The sequence below is a fragment of the Ictidomys tridecemlineatus genome, unplaced genomic scaffold (genome assembly GCF_052094955.1).
Source record: "Ictidomys tridecemlineatus isolate mIctTri1 unplaced genomic scaffold, mIctTri1.hap1 Scaffold_164, whole genome shotgun sequence".
In the NCBI taxonomy this organism is placed as follows: Eukaryota; Metazoa; Chordata; class Mammalia; order Rodentia; family Sciuridae; genus Ictidomys; species Ictidomys tridecemlineatus.
The window spans coordinates 284,092-311,831 of record NW_027521436.1 but is presented as its reverse complement, the minus strand read 5'-3'; the positions used below and the strand labels follow the sequence as shown (position 1 = coordinate 311,831).

The 27,740-nt window shown below is 37.8% G+C and overlaps 1 protein-coding gene across 1 annotated transcript in view; it reads right to left on the bottom strand.

Annotated features, from left to right (window-relative positions):
• The window catches only part of LOC144372805 (transport and Golgi organization protein 1 homolog), a 173,988-nt gene that overhangs the window by 90,592 nt on the left and 55,656 nt on the right, over nt 1–27,740 (bottom strand). The window contains exons 4-5 of the mRNA XM_078036047.1: nt 23,383–23,472; nt 22,396–22,527 (exon numbers count right to left, since the gene is read on the bottom strand). The gene's annotated coding sequence lies outside the window, so the exon portion shown is untranslated. The remainder of the gene's footprint in view (nt 1–22,395; nt 22,528–23,382; nt 23,473–27,740) is intronic.

Here is a 27,740-nt window from a genome sequence, read left to right as displayed (position 1 = left end):
GCTCAGGAGGTAAAGCACTTGCCTAGTATGTGCAAGGCCATGGGTTTAATCCCCAGTATGGGGGCTGGATAAAAAGCCACAAAACAGAATTACAACCAGGTATAGTGAAACATACCTGTAATCCTATCTATTCAGGAGAATTATGCAGGAGGATAGCAAATTCAAGAGCAGCTGAGGGAACATAGAGAAACCTGTCTCAAGCTCAGTGGAAGAGCACTTGCCTAGTATGCCAAGGCTCTGGTTTCAACCCCCAGTACCCACCCCACACACAGAAAATCGGAATTACTAATATTCCTTCTCCTCCTTCTTCTTCCTTTTTCTTTGTGCAGAATTGGGAATTGAACCCAGGGGCACTCTACCACTGAGCTGCATCCCCAACACTTTTTGTTGTGTTGTTATTGTTGTTTTGCAGTAAGGGAGATTGAACCCAGGTGTGTCTTACCTCTGAGCTACTTCCCTGCTCCTTTTTACTTTATATTTTGAGACAAGATCTCACCAAATAGCCCAGGTTGGCCTCGTACTTGTGAACTTCCCACCTCAACCTCCAGAGATCCTGAGATTATAGGCATGTGCCTAGCATGATGCCCACTGTGTCAAATATTTCTTAAATAAATGAAAGGATGCATGATTTCTGTATATTAATCCCTTATTACTTATTCTTATCAAAACAGAGATGAAGTATGAAAATTATGTTTCATTTAAATTTTTCATCATTTTTTGCCTAGACAACAACAAATGCAATTTTGAAAATAAATCCATTGGTTATCATGGGGTGATACTTTTAAGTATTTTATCCCACTTTTATAGATAAACCCTATACAACAAGTACACAACATTATATAAATATATGTTGGTTTTTCACTTCAGTGGGAACATGTACAAAATGATGAGTCCAAATAAAACATAACCACAACCAAATAAAAGGCCTTATACTGATTTCTTTCTGTCATGACTGTGGATGTGGAATCCTTTACAAGCAATTTAGCCCACTAATTCCAATGGTTAGAATTCGTATTTGCAGACCCCATTCACAATGAATTGACAGCCTAAATGTTTTCTACCAATCCAATTAGTCTTTAACAAAACAAAGCCTTACAGCTTTATAAAGTACTACCTTTTAAAAGGCAAATCAGTCACAGGACTTTGAGCCAAAGGCATCCACCAAATTGTAATCTTTCTTCAAAATATAGAACCCATATCATACTGGGCTAGGTTCCACAAAGGATTTGGCAATGTCCCCTGCTGTCCTCTATCATCATTGATCACTTCAGGTCAAATTACCCTTCAGTCACTTGAAGTATCATATTTATTTAGAGAGAAGTTCAAAATGCCTGAATAAAAATCTTTAATATTTTTAATGAAAAGCAAAGATAAACATAGGTCAGAATCTTCATGGGCTTAGGAAAAAATAATAAGTCATCAGCTTTAAGGGACTATTTTGGTCATGTGAAACCTTCTCATGAAGCAGAAACACATGGTTCACTTTGTGTCTCTTTTAAGTGAGATTACTTTTGCAACATCCTAAAATTAAAATATTAGTATCTAACAATGTAGCCAGAGGCAAGTTACATAATGTCCTCTCATATTCCCTTCTGTAAAAGGTTATTTTAGGAGAAGTGATCTCTACAGTTTCCTTCAATAACAAGATCCTATAAATCAATGGGCATTTAAACAGTCCAGGCAGATGGCTATCTTTTTTTTTTTTATTCTCACATATCTTCATGGTCTCTCTTGACTTGTTCCATTGCTTAATCTCATAATAATGTTGATGCTGATAATAAAAATTTTATGCCTAACACTAACCATACTCAATCTCCTTATAGTTGGAGCCAACATCCTCCAGTTTGGGCAATCTGTGGAGTTGGAGAACAAATGACCAGTGTTTTCTACATACAGGAAAACCTTTCATTAGCTCTACTGGAATCCTGTCATTAAAGCACCCCTGAATCTTCCCATCCAAGGGCCACAACAACCCAAGTCCTTTAATCACAGAAAACCTCCTCTCTAGAATCTAGTTAATTATTTTACCTCTACAGAGAGTTGAATTAATCTGTCCAATACCATCAGCAAAAACAATGATTGGTGCTACTGCTGGATGAGAGAAATTTGAGCATTTCTTTTAATATGATTGCTCTGTAGAGATTGCAATTGTTTTTGCTGAAGTTAATTAATGCCCCGAATGACCTTCCTCATATTTCGTAGCAACACTTCAAGCTAAAATCAGAAAGAATGACTTTTTAAAAATCATAAAGTACAGGAAAAGTCTTGAAAAATCCCAAGAAATTGCACTTTTTTTTTTGCCTGGAAAAAATAGCACAAAAGAGCAAGGGATACTAAGATGTTAGCAAGAGACCCATCCCAGGGAAGATATCTTCTCTCAAATGAAAACTTCAGTTAGGTAAACTGAGTCATACTTCTGCATGCCTACAGTATCCCAAATAGACTACAGCCAGCCCTTTTTAAAATAAGTCCAGAGAAAGTTTTACATCCTCCTTTGGTTGACCCATGCCCATGTTTAGACTGCCACAGTCAAAAAGTACTTCCTTCTGTGTAAGTAGACTCCTTCTTGCTATAATTTAATTTTGTTTTTCTGGTTCTACATGACAGAGAAATAAATAAATCTATGCCTAAAAGACTTGGTCCCAGAATACACTCAAAATAACAAAATAAACAACCCAGTTAAAAAAAATGGGTCAGGGGCTGGGGATGTGGCTCAAGCGGTAGCATGCTCACCTGGCATGCATGCGGCCCGGGTTCAATCCTCAGCACCACATACCAACAAAGATGTTGTGTCCACCGAGGACTGAAAAATAAATAGTAAAAATTCTCTCTCTCTCTCTCCTCTCTCACTCTCTCTTTAAAAAAAAATGGGTCAAAGCTCTGAACAGACACTTCAACAAAGAAGATATATGGATGGAACATAAACACATGTAAAAGATGCTCAAGATCCCCAGTTGTTTGGTAAGTTCAAGTTAATACCCCAAGTAGACATAACTACATACTCACTAGAAAGGCTAAAATGAAAAACATCGAGCACACGAAGTGTTGGCTAGGACATGGAACAACTGGAACTCTCATACTCTGTTGGTGGGAATGTAAAATAATACAGTCACCTTGGAAAACAAATTGTTCAATTTCTTAAAAAGTTAAACATACACCAACCATATAGTTCACCCATTCCACTTCTGTATGTTTACTCTAGAGAAATGAAAGCACGTCTAGAATATGACTTGTACATGAAATCTTCATAGCAACTCATTTATAATGGTCCCAAATTGGATACAAGATAAATGTCTAAAATGGTTGAGTACATAAATAAACAGTTGAGTACATAAATAAATATATGGTAGATCAATATGATGGAATTCTATTTGATGATAAAAAGGAAAAAAATTCATGGGTACGTGTAACAAATGGCTGAATCTCAAAATAATTAGGCTGAGTGAAAAAGTCAGACAAAATAGAACGCGTACTGTATGATTTAATTTACATGAAATACAAAGAAGTGCAAATTAACTTAGAGTGACAGAACCCAGAACAGCCAATGCCAGCAATGGAGTGGCTGTGTAAGGACTACAAAGGGTGAAGGATATGTTCACTATCTTGACGATGGTGATGGTTTTAGGTTGTATATAAACTTATCAAACTATACATTTTAAACATGTGCAGTGTATGTCAGACCTCACTGAAACTGTTCTTAAAGAAAATCCTATCATATCCACTAGAAAAGTTGAGGTATAATCCTGTCTTCTTTTCTCTTCTCTTCCTCTAGCCCTATCTCTGGAACATCCTGTCTTCTCTCCCTCAGATTAAACAAGTCCAGTTATTTCTTTTAAACTTTTCCAACCAGAATTAACTTTTCCTTGTGCTCTCTTAAAAAATCAAATCAATAAATACTTAAGTCCTAATAATCACATAAGAACTAAAAACCAAAAATGTTTTTAGGACAATGTTCTGAAGCTTCCACATGCTCTCTTCTAGACAATCTCAGAGAGATTAAGTAACTTGCCCAAGCTCATAAAGGAAGTGAGTGAACAAGCTGGATTCAAAGTCAGGTGCCTCTAACTCAAAAGCCTACACTAGGAGCTGGGGTTGTGGCTTAGCGGTAGAGCGCCCGCCTAGTACATGTGAGGCCCTGGTTTCCATCCTTAGCACCACACAAAAATAAATAAATAAAATAAAGGTATTATGTACAACTAAAGAAAGAAAGAAAGAAAAAAAGCCTACACTAATATTGAAACTGATGCACTCCAATTCTAAGGCATTTTTACCATCAAAGAATTGAGCAATAATATATATTAAAAGAAATTCAGCTGTATTGCTTTTAAGTGTACATACAACTCAAATTATTCAACCAAGAGATGCCAAATCTGATGGACCGTCTTCAATAAACTCATCTGCATTTGGTGGTACAATTTTCCATGTGAGCTATTAAGGTAAAACAGATTTTCTCTTCTTCTTGAGTAGATTAAACCAGTTTTATATATTAAACACCCCCCCAAAGTTGCCTTTTCCATAGCAAAAAGGTAACTTTGATTCAAACCAGTTTGAATCATCCCAAATTCTGAAAAAACCAAGCCAAATCAGTGACTGTCCTCACTGGATATAGTCCAAATGAATGCACAATGGAAACAGCTGTGCAAAGTCCAAAGATGAAACAAAAATGAGCACACACACGTACCCTGCCACTAATTTAAAATGTACTAGTGTTACAAGTATACAGTTTCAGTGGTGGTGTTATCTTTGTTCAGAAGCATGGTACATTATTGTAAAGCTGAAGCTATCTAGCATTTAATTAGGTTACTAATTATGGGGAGACTCATATTACCTTCAAGTCTTTTCCTGGATTGTGACCATGCCTTAATGTATTAATTTCATGATGACTATATTTTAAGATGGGGCACATTTAAATGCAGAGTACTGGTCACATTCTCCAAAATGTCCACATGATAAGATTTTAGCTATGTATAGTTTGAGACATTTATTAGAAAAAAAATCACTGTTAATTCTCACTCCTAATTTTAATAGTCAAGAGATATTTTACATTGCATTTTAAGTATAAGTTAGCATTTCACAGTCTTCACCCAAAGTATACATACAAATATCAACAGAAACAAAAAAATCATTAAGTGACATTCTGTATTTCCATTTGTGTCCAATCAACTAATAAATTCAGCCTTAATGCACTATCATCTTACTCCCTAGCTCTCCTTTAAGCCTATCAGAAATAAAATAAAGTCAGTGTAAAATTTATGAGTCATTATTCTTCAGTCATGCCAAAGCCATAACCTTTAACCTAAGATTACAAATAAAGTGCTATGTGTGAAATTCAATACTGTTTAACTTTGGGGTGTTGAGGTCTAATAAATATAACATTTCGGAAGAAAATTAAAACATTCTGGATCAATTCCATTCATTTTCATGATTTCCTCAGTAGATTTCTACGGCTTTGACTAAGCTTGCTAGTGTGCAGATCTGGGATAAACTGATGAAGTTTGGCATCATTTAGTTTATAATCTGTATCACCAGTTAGTACAAGGCACAGAAATGTTCATTCCCCTATCCACTTCAAAGTACTTCATTTATTATCTAAACAGTTATTCTGACAAAACCATTAGTCAAGAAGAAAGTAAAGATATATTATTTTTTAAACGATGCAACTTTCACACCAGACTCCTTTAACCACCCGTGCTATTTCTGGCAAAGTTTTTATTTCCTAAAGAATACATCCCCTGTCGCCATTCCAATTTTTTCTTGCCTATGAAAAGGCCAGGGCTTGTTTTTAATTAGTTTTCACTCAAAGTGAGCTTTTATATATTTCAAGATTTACCTTAACTTTTCCCTAAGTCCCTCATTTTTCTAGCCTCTTCTAAGGAAATACTAAATTTAAATATGAGCAAGCGCCTGCAAAAATCAAATTGACTTTATCAGCTAACTTCAAGTGATGACAGCGATGAACCAGGAGACATGCACACAAGGTAAAAACAAGACACTTTACATTGGAGCTCTGAGCGAGGGCTTTTGGAGTTAATAAGTACTAAGTTTCATGATTTAGAATGAGGTATATTCTCTTATTCGCTTTTTCTTTCTTTTATTCTTCAAATTCGTACTGCAGGTATATTACCAGATAACATGCTTGTAGGATTTTGTCTTATGAAAAACACAATGTTCTGGTCTTCAGAAGCCCACATCACCAGTGAGCTGAGAGGGTGGGTTGAATTATGTCCATAGTCTTGTTAGCAAAGATGGGTTTGGCTGCAGACCAAACCGAATAAAACATGAGGTCAGATATGAACTTGTTTAGTAAAGAAACATAACTTTGTCAACCATTTTAGCCATTTTTAGGAATACAGTTCAGTGGCATCAAGTATATTTACTAAAACTACCAAGTAGTATTACTTTAGATTCAACTGGACTCCAGCCTCAATGTCTGGATATACAGTCAATCACTGCTTGATGCTCATGGCTTCACAGAGATAAATGCCATTCTATTTCCAGGTAACCTCCTCAATATTCAGAGCCAGAGCTCAATCAGCACAGTATAGTTATCTACTGAGGTGAGGAATAGGCTGCCCAAACCAAGCATTTGTCTATTTCCTTCCAGATGAAGATAGAAACTTTGATCTTCTCTTCCTTGCCATTAAGCAAAGAAGGAACCCACTATTTCCTGACCTTTGGGAGTTTTGCAAACTTCAGACTGCAGTTCAGAACACAGACAAGAAACTGTCCAAGAAAAACATGCCCCAAATGAACAGGATATAAACAAAGCTGTAATGAGGTAATTAATGGTAGGGACTTGACTCCCCTCACTTTGCTTCTCTGATAACAATCTGGCATTTTATCAGCATCCTCTTTATCTGGAAGGATTCACTATGTTCTGCTGCCTGGAACTATTCTGGAAGGGGACAAAGACATGCTTTCATCTTGGAAAGGAAATGGAACTACATCTAGAAGGGGTAAGGAAGAGTCAAAGCCGTAAAAAGACCTCCAAGTCTTTGTTTGACAGAAGGGAGAAGTAAATGGAAAATAGGATGCCCTGTTTCCCTGAAAGCATAGAAGCAAGTTCTAATGGGAAAGAAGTCACAGAGTCCTCAGCCAGGCCACAAGAGTGATGACTGTGCTTCCCGCCTTTGTTCCAATTCTGCACCTTCTCCCCATAGTCATCTAATTATCTTTCTTTCAAAACCAAAGAAACTTAAACTAATTTATATCATGGCATAAGTGACTATAATAACATAAAAGTCATTTACCTCCCACTGTGATGTCCATTTTCTTAGAAGGGATGAAATCCAAATACTAAAAGAATAAAAGTCTACCTGGGTCTTTAAGACCTGGCTTAAGATGAAGGCTGCATTTGAGATATCTGGGTGGGGAGAGGGCACTGCCTAAGATTTCTCAAGTCATTTCACACAGGTTGTTACTACATTGGGCAGGGTGTGTGATAAAGCTGGCCCTGGTCAATGACTAGAGTGGGTTTGATCTGGCCCCTCTAATGGTTTCACTTCTAAGAGAAAAGGGAACTGCTATGGGAGAATTAATTTATAGTAAAGAATGACGCCTTGTTTCCCCTCCAAAACATGGCCTCTCCACTTAAATCTCACAACAAGCAGCCATGGATTGGTTATGGAAGAACTTGGGAAAAATAGGGCTTTGAATTCCCTATCCTATTTAGGCCTCAGGAATATTTATTCAAGGTTGAGCCAGGGTATCTGGCCAATTCCAAACCCACAGCCTGGGGTTTCTAAATCAGAGTGTGGATTGCCCAGTGACACTAGTTCCCTTCTGTCAGGCTGAGTAGCAATCCTGTGGAGTCACCTATGTTCATACTCAGGGCCCTGGTGACAATTCACAGTGCTTCAGGTAAGGAGTAGGGCATAAAGAAGTGGCTCTGCTGGCTGGCTTTCAATAGGGAGTTCTATCAGGACATGGTATTCTAAGGCTGCCACTTTAGAGATGTGTTCAACCAGGTAGCAGAATGCTGATCCTTCTCTAGTCTTTCTCCTATGTCCAGTTTCAATCTCTTATGAATTAAATTCTTAAATATCTTAAATCATGTAGTTTTTAAAAAAAGGTTAAAGAAAATAATTGTATTATATTAATTATATAATACTGAAGCTTAGCAAGAAAACCTGTTTCTCTTCACTAGATTTATACAAGTTATAGTAAGTATAAATGAATTCTACTTTTTGTTTAATCTACACCGAAATGGAGCTGCACCTTCAACTCTCATTTCACAGGAAAGAAGGAGTCTTTGTGGGAAAATAAATAAATAAGTAGCCCGGCAAGAACCAAACCAATACTACTCACCCATCACCCACACAGACAGCTCAAGGGACTCCCTAGATTCATGTTTGAAAATAGTTTCCAGCCACTGCTTTGAAAATTATTTCTTTTCTGTGTGACACATCCTTCAGTAACAATTCAGTTTTTCCTTGGCTACCTAGATATATTTCCATAGTTTGTGCCAAAACAGATGACTTCTTCCTGTACAGTTCTAATAATCAAAAAAGAGCAGATTTATTTATAGAGCAGCACCTTTCATACAAATATATACTTTATTAATGCTCTCACTTTATATACTGAGCAGGAAAATCTCACTACTAGGGTCATGCCTAATTTTCATTCTAAGACTGAACTAAAGTTTCCCTATGGGGGCTGGGGTAGTGGCTCAGTAGTAGAGTGCTTGCCTAGTGTGAGGCCCTGGGTTTAATCCTCAGCGCCACATAAAAACAAAAGCATTGTTTCGATCTACAACTATACACACACACACACACACACACACACACACACACACACACACACGATATTTATATAGAAATATAAAGTTTTCCTATGTGTCTAAGAGTTTTCATCTACAGCTGACAGAAATCTTTGATTTCTTGTAGCTGGTAGTCGGGGCAAAATGGCCTAGCCAAGTGTTCTCCCTGCTGCCAAAAGCCTCAGAGGAGCCTACCTCGCCCTCAGTGTGCCCTCACCTCAAGTTGGTGAAGGAGGGAAGTGGGACTAAGCACAAGGAAAACTCAAAATTAAGGAACCAAAGGAGGTTTTAACCACTTCATAGACCTTACGGTCAGCCAAATGCTCCTGCCATGTATCTGTCAGAGAAGTTCCCCAAAGTTACTACCTGCAATTTGGAGTAACATTAGTAATTTAAACACATCACTGATTCAGATTTGAGTTTTTCCAAATCAGTTCAGAATTACCATATAAGAAAACATAGGTAATTTTATAAATTTTCATTGAAAGCCTTGTGATTCTATTTTCTAAGAGAATAAAAACAGGGATGATCAGAAAGGTTACTGTATGTGAAAGTACTTTGTAAATTCAAATTCTACATAAATTTTTGTTACTATTGCTTTTTTCTTTCCTTTTAGCAACTCTGGAGATTCTCAAAAATTATGTAAGATTTCAAAAGTGGAAACTTAACATGACACACTGAAGACAGATAGGAAACATTTTTTAATGGTTTAAAAGGTATGCATAAATAGCAACCCACAAATAATCTCATTAAGATTTTATGCTTCTTAGCCTCAAGCCACATTTTCTATTTACTAAGACACTTATAACTGCAATGACCCATGATTTCCTATACTAAGGAAATTTTCTTTTGTAAGAAATTCTCAGAACTTCAGTTAAGCCGGTTTTATTTAGCAACCTGTCACAACCACTTGGACCTAACTGCAACTTTTTCTTCTTTTTCTGTGGATTTCAGATTAGAAAAAGAGACCACTGCCAATGCAATGCCCAAGGGGGCAAGTGTTTCAAGAAAGAAAAGTCTAAATATTTGTTATTTAAAACCACAGGTTAACTCTGGCACGTGGAGAACTAGCTTGTCTTACATCACAGAGCATCATGGATAGCTAGTGGAAGGACTTGCTATGGGGTGAGGAGTTAGGATAGCCAAGACAATGGCAGATGGGTTCTAGAGTCAGATCACCTGGATTCAAATCCATGCCTTATCACTTACCAGCAGACTGAGGTAGGGCATATTTCTAATTTTCTTCTGCCCAGCCTTTGCCCTCCCTCAGTAATAATAACAATGATAATAAGCTCACAGTGACTTTTGTGATGATTAAATGAGTTAGTATGTGTAAGGTTCTAAAACAGTGCCTGGCCCATGGTAAACATTTGCTAATTGTTATCATTAATCACTAATTAGGATGAAAAAAAAATCAGAGTACAAAAGATAGGGACAAGAAGTGTCACAGCACATCATGACAGAACCCTGGGTCTGACTCAACACTGCATTTTTCTAGTGCCTGACACTTTGATGTTCCCAATAAATATCTGTTGAGTGAGTGACTCATAGTCCCTGATTCCTTCCACAGTCATTTTTTCACTGTGGACACATTAGATTTATTCCTTCTGGACTCTGGAGTGTCATCTTTTTTTTTTTTATCTCCAAAGAAAGTTACCAATGCCTGCCACTTGCTACCTCAAACTGATGATAATCAATATAAGAAAAAAAAATCATTTCACACTCCCTAAAGGGCTTTGGGAAGAAAGTGATATATATATTTTTAAAGACAAATGTTTCTTTGTTATTGAGTAGGCAGGAGGGGTGGGCGTGTAGCTCAGTGGTGGAGTGGCCCTGAGAGGTACAGTGCCTAGCAGGCATCAGGTCTGGGTTCCATTCCCAGCACTAGAGGGACAAAAAAATGAAGAGAAAGAAGAAGGAGGAGGAAGAGAAGGAGGAGGAAGAGAAGGAAGAGAAGAAAAGAAAAGAAAACCGAGCAAGCATGAGCAGTCAGTTACGGTGGAGAAGCCTCTGAGTCCAGATTCCATCATTTTCTTTGGAGAAGGGAACTTCTGCCAGGTGGATGGAGTGTGATGTCAGGCATTACATGTGACGAGGAGAGGACTGGATGTTCAGCCCTCAGTGTGCCAAGGTAACTGAAACTGCTAACTTATGGGTGCCTGTGGCACAGGCAGAAGAAGCTGTCCAATAGGTGGTATATCACTATAACCCCAGTGATTTGGGAGACTGAGGTAATAGGATTTCAAGTTTGAGGCCAGCCTCAGCAACTTTGTAAGATCCTAAGCAACTCAGTGAGATCCTGTCTCCAAAAAATAAATAAATAAAATAAAAGGGCTGGGGATGTGGTTCAGTGGTAGAGTACCCCTGGTTTAATTCCCAGTTGGTGGGGGGCAGGGGGGCAAGCTTCATTTGATTCTATGAGTTCCAGATCTAGAATTGACTTATCAGTGTAGGTGTGTGGCAACTCCAGAGTGCATAAGATCGAAAAAGAAGTGGGCTGAGGGCAAGACAAAGAGGTGCATCAATGTCTGAAAGGCAACAGGAGGAAGCAGAAAGAAGTGGCCAGAGAAGGTCACTGAGGAAAGAGTATCATATGAAAGGAAGTTTGCAATAGTGTCAACTCCAGATACAAATCAAAAAAGATGACTGCAAAGCATCCAATGGCTTTTTTAACTAGGAGGTCACTACAATTTCACCTTTCTAGATACAGTTTCAGCGCAGTGGTAGAAGGAGTTGGCTGCAGTAGTCTGAGGAATGATTAGGAGGGGAGGAAGTAGGAGCCTATGAACACAGAACTTTTTCTAACATCTGACCACAGAAGATGGACTGCAGACCTCTCTTCTCTTTCAAACAAGAGATGAGACCCAGGATGTTAGACAAGGGCACAGAACAGGCCCTCAGTAAATATATTTAATGGTGATGAAGAATGGTCACAAATTCAAGTGAGATGAGAACACATGGTAAAACAAATGCTTATTAATGCTGACCTATGACCATTTACTCTTTTCTCTCTTTCATGAGAGGGGTCCATCCAATTTCATATATATTTTACATATTTTCAATTCATGTAGTCATGCAATAGTGCAAACATTCTCCAATGCCAATAAATAAACTTCTTGATCATAAACATAAAAAAGAGAACATATACTATAAAAAAGAGGATGTCTGTAACTGGCTTGGAGGGAGACAAGCAGCGGAATGTCTCAATGTTCCAGGTGAGTGAGAAAAATAAGCTAAGGAGGAACAAGCAAAAGCATGCAGGTCACAATGCATCTAGTCCAGCCAATGTGACTAATGAAGCTTGTTTTAACTAGATTATAAATGAAGGAGTCCCTGCTTAGCTAAGGTTTTGCTTTCTGCAATTTCAGTTACCCATGGCCCAAAAATACCACATGGAAAATTCCAGGAATAAACAATTGATACGTTTTAGTTTGTGTACCATTTTGAATAGCATGAATAAATCTCATGCGACCCTGCTCTGTTCCACCAGAGACATGAGTCAGCCCTTTGTACAGCATATCCACAATATAGATGCTACCCACCTGTGAACAGCCAGCCACCTCACTTATCAGACTGACCATGGCAGTAATGAGTGCTTGTGTTCAAGTCATAACAACAGTGATGCTTGAAATTCAGATATGCCCAAGATAAGATGATTCCTAAAAAGTAGAAGTTCTCAACTTAATAAGGAAAGAGAATAATCAGGTTGGTGGTAAGATTTATAAGAACAAATGAAGTAGTCCCTGTGAAACTGTAAAGAGAGAAAAAAGAAATTCATGCTAGTTTTTCTGCCACAATTCAAGTTACAGCTATAGTGTGTGGTATTATAGTAACAAACATAGTACACGTAGGATCTGGTACTTTATAGTTTCAGGCACCAGTGGGGGTTTTGAACTTGTCCCCTGAGAATGAAGTTGGGCAGGAGGGTTACTATAGTCTAGCAAGGGTCAAGACTCAGAAGCAGAGTAGAAAAAAACTATGCCAGTCAGGGAAAGATAACCAAAACATATTATAATGTTATTTTTCCATGTCTTCATTTGAAGCCTACTATAATTAATCTTTGTCTGCCTATTTATTCCCTAATTCATATCTGTTTGAAAAGAAAAATATACATATATACTTCTGGACTTAAAATGATCCCTACTACATAGGATAAAAAACTGCATATTGTCAGCATTTGGAACTTGGTACTGTGAAATTCTTAAGTTAGAATTTAAAATGCCTGCTGAGCACCTTGTCTACTATTTTTGAGAAAATATTTATGGCCAAGAAAATGACAGTTCCTTTTGGAAAAATATTGCTAAAGCATTTAAAAATTTTAATATTACTAAATTTAAACTTTCCCCCATTACTATTCAGTATTCCCACAAGAGTAAAATGCCATCTTTGGGGCAAATACTGTTCTTATTCCATATCAATGGTTTCTCCTGTTAAACAATAAGCCATTTATTTTTGTGAATTTCTTGGGTCACCCATGGTTCAAGTGGAAGCAAAGCTCTTTATGATGACTTCCAAGTTATGAATCATAAAGCTCTATCACAATCTCCCCCTTGTTGGGCCCCACTGTCTGCAGAGTGCATGGCCTGACTTTGTTCTCACATGAAATCACCATGAGTGACTTCTAAAAGTCCTCGAGATGGCAAGCTGAATTTCCTTTTTTCCCCTGCTCTGCTACTTGAGGAAGCTTTCTGGACTTTCTGGAACCCACTAAGCCTTATCCTTAGGATAGATATCCTATAAGGAAGTGGTTAATATACATGGTCAGGCCTATAGGCTGTTGTTCTATCTCACCAGCTAGACTGGATATTCTTTTTGAGGATGAAGACCTTTTTCTTTACTTAGCATTTTGCCCAAGACCTAACACCACTAAGTACACAAGGAATGTTTAGCCAACAATCAACTGATTGGATTCTAAGTTTTAGAGTGAATGGCAGCAATAGGCCACAGATTATCATCATTGTCAGAAATTTCACCTAAGAATGAGATTGTTTGCAGATCAAATAACTTGTTCTAACATGACCTGAATTGGCCTGTTAAAGTAACAGATAACATTTAAGAAAAGCTCTTCCCTACAAGTTTTGTTTTTCTAGCTTGCTTTGTCAATGCATTCCATAAGAGGTGAACTCCTCATTCCTCTTGCTCAAAGACATACTTAGAAAAAGGTCTTAAAGAGATCTGTCATCAGAGATGAAATTGGCTGGGCCCTCTTTAGGAACCGAGAGGGGAAAAAAAATTGGTGTCAGACAACAGAATATATTTTTATGCAAACAGCCATAGAATACAAAAAACATGATTTCATTTCACATGCTGAACCTCAGCTACTGCTACATAGAATTCGGAAGGCCACAAGCACAGCTCTCCAAATAAAAACTAGGCAGAGCCACAGTAAGGAGGCAGAGTAGGCAGTTGCCCAGTGTGATTCCACCAGCACTGGGAAAGAACCTTCCAAACGCTGCTTCTATGTCTTCTTTATTTAAGTCCTAAAATGCCATCACCAAAGTCTCATGGCTTTATTTCAAATATATGTCCCTGTGATACAATCAGCCTCAAAGAAACCAACACTGGGGTCATTGACATGTCTGTGAAAAAAAAAAAAAAGAGTGGGCACAATTTAGTCTATAGGCAAAGAGGAAAAGTGAGCAACTGAAAACCCCTTGAGCAGAAATGAACATCTCACCTTGACATCTGGCCCAAAGCCTGGCCTGGTGTCACACAGTCACACTACTTAAACCAAGAGGTCAGGGTTTCCAGACTGATGAGGTAGCAGGTTCCTTCTTTCACCAACAACTCTTAGCAAATGAGGATGGTGTAGGGAGACTCATTTCCTGTACCCTGTTTCCCTAAGCCTCCTGGAAATCAGTGGTAACCACAGGAAGGGTGGAGTCTGGGAATTCTATGCTGGGGGAAGAGGATATTCTACATTAACAGTACTGGGAAAGCCCTATTCTTGAGTGTTTCTACTTTTGTAATGGGCAAGGCTTGAGGACTCTGCTACTCTCTCTGCAGGGATCTCCGTTCAAAAAGTTCCTCTGGTAAGTTTGGACCACAAAGAGTTATCTATTTCAATCAATTCAGAAAAGCATCTCTAACTTCTCAAAGACTCAGATATTTCTTATGCTTCTCAGAAAACAAATGTGGCTTAAGCCAACATCTGGAATAGAGAAAAATATAGCAACCACACACACACAAAAAAAAGATAATTAAATTAATAAGGAATGCTTTTCAGACATAACATCACATAGGCCAAAAAATGTTTTAAGAACAAAGTTATAGAAGTTATTTAGAAGCTAAATTTAGGTGAATTAATTCCTGGAGGGCACCATTTAGGAGCAGATCACCATAACCTTGCAGGCCACGTTAAAAACTGCACCCCTTTCTTTGGGAAACTGAAGATCCATTTAAAAATCTGCAAATATGCATCAAATATGCTTCCATTAAAGGAAGATTCTATCATGTAATTCACTGCCCATTTAGAATCTACTAAATTCCGAGTGGTTCCACTGTTTTGAAATAAGACATCCCAAATAGATGCCTTGGATAGTCATCTAACCCAAATACAGACACACTGCAGAAACCCTTCACAAAATATTCTCAACGTATGATCAGTTTTCCTCAAACACTATGGACAGCTCAGCATTAGGAAAATTTTTATGTCCTTGATGGAGAAGGCTGACTTTCACAGAACTCTTTTTTATATTAAAAGCTGAAATCTCCAACTATTTTATCGAGAAGGAAAAAAAAAAAGAAAGAAAGAAATTGTGTGCCTTCTGCCCTCAAGTATGTAAAGACAATCAAGTATGTAAAGACAATCACCACGTTGCCTCTAAGTCTTCTCCATTCTAATGATTTCCAGATGTTTAGCTTCCTCCTTATGTTGGTCACCTCCCCTGGATAAATATTAGTTTATCAATGACCCTTCTAAAATGGGGATCCCAGAGCAGAATAATAAACAGAATAATGTGGGGTTTAGTTTAAGCAACAGAGTTCAGGGGGATTATTGCCTCTGCTATCAAAAAGTGGCAATTGTCACACTACAATTGTCACAGGTCACAAGGAAATCCCATTCCACAAGACTTTTTTGTTGTTTACTTTTCATAAAAACTTCCATGAAGCCAGATATCCCTCATTTTGCATGTGTATGATTTTTAATTGAAAAAATCAGAATATGATACATATCTCTATTAAATGTTATCTTGATAGTCTCAGCCCATCAATCTAAAGCTATTTTGAATATTACTTTTCAATTATGGGCTATATCAGACATATAAACAATCAAACAAAAACAACACATCACAAATTAAATGGAAACTAGAGTATATGGCTTTCAACTGAACCCTTCCCCTCCAGCCACACAGAAGTAATAGCCACACAGAGGTAACGGCCACAAGGCTGAAATTGTGTTTGTCATGCCTATGCTTGAAAACTATTTTGATTTTCTATTCCCTTGCCTGTAATGTTTACTTCACACACAAATTTGATAAACATGCAATCTAGTCTGTTTTCATTTAAGTAAATCAAATATTAAATAAAGCTGCACTGTCTATATCCACCATCCTAGTAATCCCATTAACAATGAGGTGACTCAGGCATGACTTACTCTTAGGGAATCCTTACTAGTTCTCTGCAAGTGATACATTTAATGATCCAGTCTGATATCAACACAACTGGTTTGGTCATTAATAAAATATTTTCCTTTCTAGTGAAAAATCCTTCTGTAGGCCCCAGGCATAACATTCCCATCCTACACTTTCCTCAAATTACTGACATGATTCTGGGCTCACTTGCACATCATTTATCTGGGTACAGGTATGTGGTCTCACTCATAGGCCACGATGTCTCTTTTCTAGCAGTTTACCTATATCTGGCCTCAGGAGTTTCTAGTTTATTAGCAGAGACATGCCAAAGCAGGATGAAAAAGTCTGTTCTCAGATTTTGAATGTTACCAACACAAAGAAACATAAGGTGGTGGATACGCCACTTACCCTGATCTGATTATTAACCCTGTATACAAGTATACATGTATTGAAAGGATACATTGTTGCCCTACGTAAATTACATATACACATTTATCAACTGAATATTGAAGAAATATATTTAAGGAAGTGCCCTCTCTCTCCATTATACTACCAACTCCTTCCTCTCTCTAAAATTTTTCTTAATAAGCAAACTTAGGAGCACTATTTCATAAGCAGAATTATTTATTCTCATCACACTGATCTATAGCCTGAAGCACACAGGGCTCTCCTGCATGAGTCTTCCATTCAAGCTGCATTAATCTGAGAGGATTTTCCCACCTGTTTTGGCTTACTTATAATTCTATGATTTAAAAAATACCCCCTCTCCTACTCTTATCAATCCAGGCTTCTCTCATATGGCTCTAAAACATGCAGCAGGGGACAGAAAGATGGACTTCCACAGGAGTCCCTAAAAAGCAATCAGGGGAGAGAAGTTTACAGTCCAGGAAGGTCTCAGGTCACAGGCTCATGAGGCCAGAGCAGACCTAGGTAACAACAAGGCCAATATCTTAATTTGACAGAAAAGGAAACAGGGTCAAAGAGGGGAAGTCACAATATAAACAAAATGTCAGAGCTTATATTAGAACATAATACTCCTCAAAAGCCAGGTAAAATATGAAAATTATCAGGGCCTCTTTTCTACATAACTAGTAACCAGTGGGATACAAAATGTGGCTCTAATATAGTAGGACTAGGAATCCCTTGTGTACTTCAGAGATACACAACTGCTCAGACAAAAAGTCACAATTTCAAAATTTGATTCATTTTTACGTGACTCTGTCTAGCTCTGCATCCAAACCTGAACAAATTATAGAAAAGTACTACAACCCACAAAAAAACATAGAAACCCCACAACTATTTCTGTGTGCAAAGAGATTAAGATTTACTTGGGGAGACTGAGCATGATAGCACATTACAGTTGTGATGAATGGCAAGAAAAGAGGTTTAATGACAAAGGCTATAGAGGAGGGGAGGTGATCCGGAGCTGAGATGGACAGAAAATGAGGACTTTTCTGACTTCCAGCTCAGCAGTGCTGTAGCCACTCTGCTTCTTTATTTCTCTGTAAAAAAAAAAAAAAAAAAATCTTGTCCTTTATTTATCTACAAGGATGCTGGGAATATGGCCGACAGAAATGTGATGTGCAATCTTGAAGGAGAGTTTCCAGTGTTACAATCACAAATAGAAGGAGAAGTCAGCTACTGCCTCCTGCAAAAGCCCCAACACACTACCGTGGAAAATGAGCTGTTTCACTTCATAGCCTGGGTAAGGACTAAAGTGGTAATACCTGAATTATATAACTTTCAAAGAAAACAAAACAAGAGTCAATATTACTTCCCAATGACACAATCTTTAAAAAATCAACTCTTTTTTTTGGGGGGGGGGAGGGTTGTAATCTTGCAGAGGATTTTTTTTTAACCATACGATTCATTTTTATTTTTTTTTAGTCATACATGACAGCAGAATGTAATTTGACATATAATACATACATGGAATGTACATACATCAATCATAATGTCTATTCTATTCTGCTGCCCTTCCTATCTCCACTACTCCTCCCCTCCTCTCCCATCCTTTTTCTCAATTTTTATATTCCCACCTTCCTCTCTTATAAGAGAGGAAGTTTCCATAAAATATTTCAAAAATACATAAAACATGTATTTTTCCATTCTTTGTCAGCTATATTTTCATATTTCATCTAAACAAGTTTCTACTACATAGGTCCCTATAGGTAATTCCTATACCATGTGTTTAAGACTGTATTGCTATTTGTACTTTAGTGTTTGTCAGAAAAAGAGTAGATTTCACTGAAAACTTCTTTAAGAGAACAATGACTAAAATGGATTGGGAAAAAGAGGTGCTGAAAGTCATTTGTAATGAAAATAAGCCCAAAGGTGTAGTGCTGAGGGTGGGAGGAAAGACCTTTTAAAAGCAACCACAAAAGCAAATGAAAGGCAACGACAGAGTTTCTCCACAGATATTAATCAGATGCTCCAATTTCAGTTTTCAGCAACAGAGCCACTTTCCCAACTGCCCCAGCTCCCTCAAACAGATCACCAGGCTGTTGCAGAGAATAAAGAGCCTTGTCCAAGTGTCACAACTAGTAAATGTCAGAACCTGGACAGAACCCAGTCTTTTGAGTCCTGGGTCTTTGCTCTGTTCAAGACTCCAGGATCCTAGGTTTGGGGCATATGTGGTTTCTTACAGTTCTTCAAGGGAAACTTGAAACTTGCCTGTGAAAAGGAATTCAAAGATGCATGTCAGGAGACATTTTAGTCTCTGAAAAGACTTCTAGTGTCTAGAAAGCCCCAGACAGTGGGCACTAGTGAGCGTGTCACAAAGCCAGACACATTTCCTTTGAAAACATGAATTACTATGCTCTGTGGTATTTCAACTGAAGGGTGAATAGTCCTAAATCGGAGTTATCATATTAGTATATTAAAGGACTGCGGACCTGGATCCAGCAAAACATCAGGCACATAAAATACACTGGATTAAAGAAAATTTGTAAACAAGATGTTGGGATTAATATTATTATTTCTGTCCCTAAGATGTTGCAACAATTATAACTGTGTGCACGCAAGCACATACACGCAACTAGAAAATCCAAACCAGAGATTTCTAAGATTTCAGTCAACAACAACAAAAACCTTAAGCTTGGATATATTCTTAAATGTGGAGCAAAGGACTAAAAATACAAATGGTATTTAGCAATGCAGAGAGAATAGAAATAGCAGGTAAGCATACATAAATCAAGGGAAATAAAAGCTGTTGTTAGGCTTTTAATAGACTTTGCATTGTAGGATTCACTTTAGTATGGTCAAAGCAACTGTGCAACTCCCACTACCTGAAAATTTTCTCTTTAGCTAGATTCAGAGTATCCTTGGGTCTAATGAGAGCTCTTCTAAGTACTTATGTTCCCATTAAGGATGCTATCAAGATAAAACTCCACCTATTTCCCATGTGTACATCCATATTTTCAACAGCTACCCCAAATCAAAACTGCTCAGTCTTCATCAGAACCACAAACATTGCTTTGGAATAATAGGATTCATAATCAATCTTTTACATTCTTAATGAGTAATGTTCTCTGAGGTCATTAAATCAAATGTGTGCAATTTTATCAAATTTGCTATTTTTTAAAGATCCACTTATAGTTCATCTCCCCAGTGAACATTTTGGGGTAGCATAGGTTGTTGCTATAGCAAATTGATGCTACTCAGAACTGGATATTCTAATTTTAATCTAGGCTCCTTCCATTTACCACAGTAGTTGGTCAAGGGACAAGAGTGTATTTGGACATGGACCACCATCCCACAGATGTGTGTCTGATTACATATGGCTGATCAACCCAATCAACTAACCTTTAGTACTGGAAAAGCAAAATGATGCGCAATTTGCTAGAAGTCATGGTAAACAAAAAAAAAAAAAAAAAAAGCAGGCTTTTTTCTAATGACCTCTCTGCTCAGAATACATCTTTGCTTATTCTACACTCCTGAGTCAAAATCTACTTTTATAAAACTCCTTAAATAGCCTAACCAAGTACATCCAAGTGTGACCCTACTCCTGTCTAGTTTATTAAATGTCTCCATGTACATGACTCTGATGATGTTTAATATCCCAAATGTAATCCCGCTACTCAAAGTGTGGTCCTTAGACCAGCAGGATCATATTACCCGGAAGTCTGTTTGAAAGGCAGATTTTCAGGCCCATCCCAGACTCTACTGAATCAGAATTCATGAGATTCCCAAGTGGTATCTTTATAACTTAAAATTTGAGAAACATTGCTTTATGACACATGTACCCTCAATGAATCCCAGCCTACTGACCAACTAAGGAATCCACTGCAGAGCTTCTCCTCTGGTGGTGCACTATAAACCTATATTCAGGCAGAAAGCAACTATTGACTACAACATTTTCATCAGGACAATATGATTAAAAACTTCTTACTTTGTGTCTTTTTAGTTTTTGTTTTTTTTTAAAAACACACTAAGTACAGTAGCTCCAAAGTAGTATTTAAATTTTCTATATTAATGCAATTTTGTTGTATATAATATTTGCTTTTAAGATAATAAGTAGTATGTGCATTCTGATTATATGTAAACAAATAAGTTTAGAAAGATATTTTTAATGCAGTAATTTGTGGCTTCCAGGATCCAACACATCATAGTCTGATAGAAAAAAATAAAAATAAAAATAACTCCTGCAAACAATGTTTTCAACACAGACTGATGACCAAGTTCCATGGCATATTTTTTTTTTAAGAGAGAATGAGAGAGGGGGAGAGAGAGAGAGAGAGAATTTTTAATATTTATTTTTTAGTTCTCGGCGGACACAACATCTTTGTTGATATGTGGTGCTGAGGATCGAACCCAGGCCACATGCATGCCAGGCAAGCGCACTACCGCTTGAGCCACATCTCCAGCCCTCCATGGCATATTTTTGTTTGTAATGTACACTGGGATTCTCTGCGTTTCCCCCTTACATTAACTTTCTAAAACTATATCTTGGGTTTTTCCCTCAGATAGTCATAAAAGGGAACCTGAAAGTAAAACTGACCACCCAAATTCCTAAAATGAATCACCAAATGCTGAAAGAAGGAGACAGATAACTTTGTGTATCAGGAAACAAAACCAGCTTGAGTGAGTCATCTCTGTGATCAAAGATAACAGAGCCACAGCCAGGACTTGTTGCAAGCAAATGGCCACAGCAATCACACGTCAGAATCTCATGTTTAATGGTTTCTCACAATAAACTGCATAAGTCGGCTCTGTGAAACCAGAAGTAGAACCCAGAGCACCACATAAATAATAAACACACTCTCTTGAGTTTGGTATTCTTATCCTTCTGCTCCAAGTCCATTTCAATTTTCAGTGGATACAATAAAATGAAGTTGCCGTTTTGTCAAGAAGTAAGCAGAAAGGTAAAAGTTAACCAGTACTATAGGCTTCCAGAGTGTTTCTCAAGAAAATGTGAATACTTTTTGAAGGCCTGCTTATTGTGGTGTTTAATCCAAAATGAAAACTGGGGCCACGGGCTCCCGAAGCAGGAAAGCCTGTTTCTGAATTCCATGCATATTCTATGTTCATGTTTCATTTTTTAGGCACTCCAAGCTTGAAGGAGATGAGTGGGAACTTGTACTACATGGCATTGCCATCAACAAGCCACCCCTGCATGCCCTAGCACATTCCTCCAAGTGAAGAACCAGGTGTCCTGATATCCTCTTGAACTGCTCAACAGGGGCTATATGCCAGGAGCAAGTCTGCACCATGCTGGGTGAGCTCAACACAGGGATAATGCAAATATCCAGGCTATGTTTTTCAAAAGAGTACCTTGTATCAGTACCACACACCCATTAGCAGGCATGTCTCCAAGGAAAACACTACTTACACAGTGGGTGCACCCATGAGAGAAGAACCTTCCACTAAAACACTGGAGGGTAGTCTGGGACAGGGGCAATAAGCCTCCTGCTCCTGTCTATCCAAGAGCCCTCCCAAGGAAAAACATAAACTAATTAATTAACATCTCTTATTATATAATAATTTCTGAAATAAAAACAAACTGAAATATCCTCACAAAATTCCCATGACCACCCCCAGTATTTTCACTTAGGATGATACTACCTCATAATGAAGGGAACAAAAGGTACCATGCTGAGAGCAGAAAAGGTGCCATCCATCGGGGAGGGGTGCAGTCTCTCCAGCACCAAAAGTAACAGGAACATGCTTGGGTGATGGTCCAATTGCCCCATATCACTGAAAAAAAAGTGGATGTACACAAAAGATCTGAACTTTAATAATTGAGGCACTATCTTCAAACCCTTTCTCATTAAGTAATTAATTAATTCTGTATATGAAGTGAGACTCTTTTGAGTTTTCCTTTTTTTTTTCACTTTTTTCTCCATTCATTTCATATCTTCCTAGTATTCATCAAAAGGGAAAAAACTCTAGGAAAAATCAGGGATTGGGCTCTTGCACATGATTTTCTTCTCAAAGTCAGTCATTTGCTTAAGCAGAGTCTACTACTCTTGAGTATGAAATGTGAAACTTTTGGTGTCCAAATGTATTTAAGGCATGAACATACTAGGGCCAAAGTCTGTCTGCACAAACTACTAATATGAGGAAATGTATCATAAACAGAAGAAAAACTCATTGATATAATTTTATTTTCCTATTACAGACTATTCACATATATTCACACAATATGCAAATACCCCTGGCAGAATATAATGGCACATGTTCTAATGTCCATACTAAAAATCCCACTACCAGTGATAGGGTGTGGTTGAAAGGGCAACGATGAACTTCTCTAACTGCCCTGATGAGACTGGAAGCCCTCTTTTATGGGGGATTCTGGGGGGTGGTACTAGGGGTTGAACTCAGGGGCACTGGACCACTGAGCCACATCCCCAGCCCTGTTTTGTATTTTATTTAAAGGCAGGGTCTCACTGAGGTACTTAGCACCTCACTTTTGCTGAGGCTGGCTTTGAACTCGAAATCCTCCTGCCTCAGCCTCCTGAGCTGCTGGGATTATAGGCCTGTACCACCGCACCTGGCAGAAAATAACTCTTAACAGAAGAAATCATCATGGGCTTCTGAAAAACTTTTTACCTGTCCACTGTACTGGCTACAGCTTCCAGCTGTTTGAGAAGGAAGGGATAGAGTTCTGGGAAATGAGAGAAAAACTCTCTGCCTGTCATTCTGTGGAGAAAGAAAAAAGATCAATTACTATCATGTGTTTCCCCTGATCCATTCCCCTCACATACACTTTAAAGAACAGTGACAAAGGTCATTTGTTTGGATACTTAATGCAAGTTAAAAACAAAACCTATAGCAACTTAAATTTAACAGAAATGATACATATAATTTTGACTTTGGACATGTTTGGATTTCTGGACTTTTAACTCCAAATTTAAGATTACATTTATTTATTTATTTATTTATTTATTTATTTATTTATTTTGAGAGTGAGAGAGAGAGAGAGAGAGAGAGAGGGAGGGAGGAAGGGAGGGAGGGAGAGAATTTTTTAATATTTATTTTTCAGTTATCAGCAGACACAACATCTTTGTTTGTATGTGGTGTTGAGGATCGAACCTGGGCCGCAAACATGCCAGGTGAGCGCGCTACCACTTGAGCCACATCCCCAGCCCAGATTACATATATTTATGAAAATTTGATACTAAGTCTGTCAGGAAGAAATACTTAACATGTGAAAATGCCAAGTCTGAGCCATTGATTTGGACTATGTGTACAGTCAAAAATCTGATTGATGCTGACTCAGCTTTGGTGATAAGGGTAGGTTCTAGAACAAGGTTTCCCAACCTTGGTACTAATCATTTTGGACCAAATAACCCTATGTTTTGGTGGGCAGTGCGGAGCAACATCCTGTGCACTGCAGGCTATTTATGTCCTGTGCCCTGCAGCCTCTGTGGCCTCTACCAAATAGATGCCAATAGCATGACACTCCTCCTTCCAATCATGACAATCAAAATATTTCCAGACATTGCCAAATGTAGTCAGTGAAATAAAATGGTCCCTGACTGAATGGCAATTATCAAGAATATAAGTAACAATAAATGTTGGTGAAGATATAGAGAAAAAGGTACACTCATACATTGCTGGTGGTACTGCAAATTGGTGCAACCACTATTGGAAACAGTATGGAGATTTCTCAGAAAACTTAAAGTGGAACCACCATTTGACCCAGTCATCCCACTCTTCATCATATATCCAAAAGACTTAAAATCAGCATACCATAGTGACACAGCCATATCAATGTTTACAGAAGCTCAATTCATAATAGCTAAGCTATGGAACCAACCTAGGTATCCTTCAACAGATGAATGGATAAAGAAAATGTGTTACATATACACAATGGAATATTAGTCATAAAGAAGAATGAAATTATGGCATTTGCTGGTATATGGATAGAAATGGATATTATCACGCTAAATGAAATAAGCCAATTCACCCAAACCAAATGTCAAATGTTCTCTCTGATATATAGATGCTGACTAACATTATTCAAGATTTTTGACCATTTTAAAAACAGGTTGCTTCTTTCCTTTCTTATATAGTCATAATTATGCACTGCATATACTTTCTCCTAGTTTGTAGTTTGCTAACTTATTTTCTTCCTAAAATCTTTTGATAAGCAGAGGTTTTTAGATATTTGGTAAAGTCTAATACTTTACCTTCTTTTCCTTCCTTTATGTCTCATGCTTTTCATGGCCTAAGAAATCTCTGGCTACTTCAAAGTAAAACATTTCTTGTTTTCTTCTAGAAGCTTTATGGTTTTAGCTTTTATGTTGAGGTCTATGATCCATCTAAAATTAACTTTTGTGTATAGGGTGACAGAGAAGTCAGGTTCTTCTCCCCCCCCCCCCCGCACTGGTATATCATGTTTTTAAGGAGATGTTCCTCAAACAGGAGAGGTGTGCTGTGCTCATGGCTTAAAAGATTTAATATTATAAAGATGAAATTCTCCCCAAGTTGATTATAAAGACAATGCAATTCCAATAAAAACAGTAATGGGTGTGTGTGTGTGTGTGTGTGTGTGTGTGTGAGAGAGAGAGAGAGAGAGAGAGAGAGAGAGAGAGAGAGAGAGAGAGAGAGAAAGTGATCTAACAAAAGATTCCAAAATTAATATAGACACACCAAGCGATAAGAATTAAGAAAAGCAAAGATAATTTTAAAAAACAAGGTTGGAAGACTCACCAATCAGATAGCCAGAAATATTAGAAAAGTTTAGTAATTAGGACAGTGTGGGGACAATTATTAAGCCAATAAAAAAGGATCAAGAGCACAAGGACAGACACATACACGGAAACTTGATTAACAGAAAAGCTGATACTGCAGATTATAGAAAAGGATGGTATGGTAATAGATTATCTAACAAAATTAAAATTGGATCCTGCCCTCTTACTATATATAAAATTAAATTCCATTGAATTGAAGACTCAAAAACAGCCATAAAGTAAAATAACAAATAATAAATAAAGTTTTTTCCCTATTTTGGAAATTTATGGCTCTGTCCTGATTATTCCTGGCCTGCTTCTTTTTTTCCAGTAAGGATATCCTGAGACAGCCTAGTTGGTACATCCTCTGCATACTCTAGCCAAAGGGTGTACAGAAGACTCAAACTTCATTCTGTTCAACCACATCTGAATTCTCCAGAGGCTGAGTTCTGTATCATAATAACCACTTTTTTGAGTACGCTGTTGATTCATTCCTTGATCCTTTGGTAGCCCTAGTGGGATAAAGTGGAGTTTTATAAAAGTTTCTTGCCCCTCTTGTACATGACCATTCCAGACAAAAAGCCTTGCTGCAGTAGAGAATGATGGGGGAAAGGTGACGCTACGAAGTGGGGCAGTTGATTCTCTGGAGGTAGAGGGAGAACAACTTGGACACCTGGGAGGGGAACATCCCTGACCCTAGAAGATACAACAGAAGGAAGAATGCCAATATTCTGTGTCATTTGAAACTGCTACAGGAGGAAAAAAAAATCAGTTTCCAAAAAAAGGAAAAGCAGAAAACAGATATCGTGGAAGAAAAATTTTAAACAGAAGCAGCAAAAAGAAGCATCCTCTATAAAGTCAACTGTGTCACACCATATAAATTCCTTGCTGGATTTAGATTAGCAGGTACGGACACAGACTGTAATGAGAAGAAAGTGTAGGGTTCTCATACATATAACTCAGAGCACAAAACAGAAACTCTGTAGCTGGCACTTATACCTATATTATGCAATCGGGAATAATAAATATCTCTTTTAATTTTTTTTAGTTGTAATTGAACATAATACCTTTATATTATTTTATTTATTTATTTTTATGTGGTGCTAAGGATCAAACCCGAGCCTCACACATGCTAGGCGAGAGTCTTAAAGCTGAGCCACAACCCTAGACCATAAATATCTTTAATAATTAAAAAAAAATAAGAAAGAAACTGCCCCTACAGTCTTCCTCACCTAGGAAAATGCTCTGCTATGTCTCTCCCAAACTGTTGTGACCACTTTAAATTCACCTGCTGGGTCTGTCATCCTCCATCTGCTCACAATTTGACTTCCTTTCCCCTTAACCTTACTGAAAAATCTATCAAAAACTGTACATAATGGCCCTGCCTCCAATGGCTGACCCTTCTATGCAAAACACCTGTCAAAAACTCCGGATGTCTTCCCCTTTTCTGAGGCCACCACTCAAGCACTGTCTGAGGGAGGTGAATGCCTCTCAGCTGGTGGTATAACAAAACAACTTAGACATACCACCTACAAGCAGTATCTCCAAATCCAAAGACTAGAATTAATTACTTGGACTCACTGATAAACTCTAAAGTTTTTTGTTATTTAGAGCTTGTTGTTAGGTAATGTTGGAAGGATCCTGGAGAGCTCCAAAAAGTCCAAATGCTATCTTTTTACAGGGGCATCATGTGTGTCCTGGGATTGTATTTCTTTTTTGAAAGCAGGCATTAACTTGCCTCACTCCTCAAAATATGCACTTAGGGGCAGTTGTAAAAGACTTTCAAGTGTTTAAGGGAATGCCACCAGTTGATCATGTGCCCTCCAATGATTGTGAAGATGACTTCAAAACAAGGCCATGCTGGTTATTCACAGAAGCTTCCTAAAGATGTAAGTCACTCAATTTTTACACATACTACTATGAGAGTCCTCCAATTTAAAAAAACATGTTTTTTTTAAAATTAAAAAACAACATATTTGTCATCTGACTTCAACTGAAGTCTTCATTGTACCTCAACTGAGGTCACTCAGGTTTGCTTCAAATCATGAACAGGGTTCTTATGGATGAAAAACTGTCCTTGACTTCCAATTTACATGTTAAGACAAACCCTGTGCAATCACTAATACATTTTAAGCTATCTAGATTAATGCCTTGGGCTAAGTGGAAAGGTCAATACAGAAAATTCAAGAGAAAACCAAAGACTCTATTGGCTTATTAAATTTGTGCAACTGA